The following is a 203-nucleotide window of genomic DNA, read 5'->3' as shown; positions in this document are numbered from 1 at the left end:
ACCTGGATTGAGTTCCTTAGCCAGACTAAGTCTTAATTACCTGAGAATACTTTGTGTAGTTTCCATTCACGACACTGAGATGAGAGAGTCCAGGTTAAAATGAACATTCAGTACAGGATGCTTGGGACTGGTGCACTGGGATGACCCAGAGGGATGGTACGGGGAGGGAGGTGGGAGGGGGTTCAGGATGGGGAACACGTGTA

Source organism: Bison bison, unplaced genomic scaffold (assembly GCF_000754665.1).
Source record: "Bison bison bison isolate TAMUID 2011002044 unplaced genomic scaffold, Bison_UMD1.0 scf7180017864471, whole genome shotgun sequence".
In the NCBI taxonomy this organism is placed as follows: Eukaryota; Metazoa; Chordata; class Mammalia; order Artiodactyla; family Bovidae; genus Bison; species Bison bison.
This window is presented reverse-complemented; position numbering follows the sequence as displayed.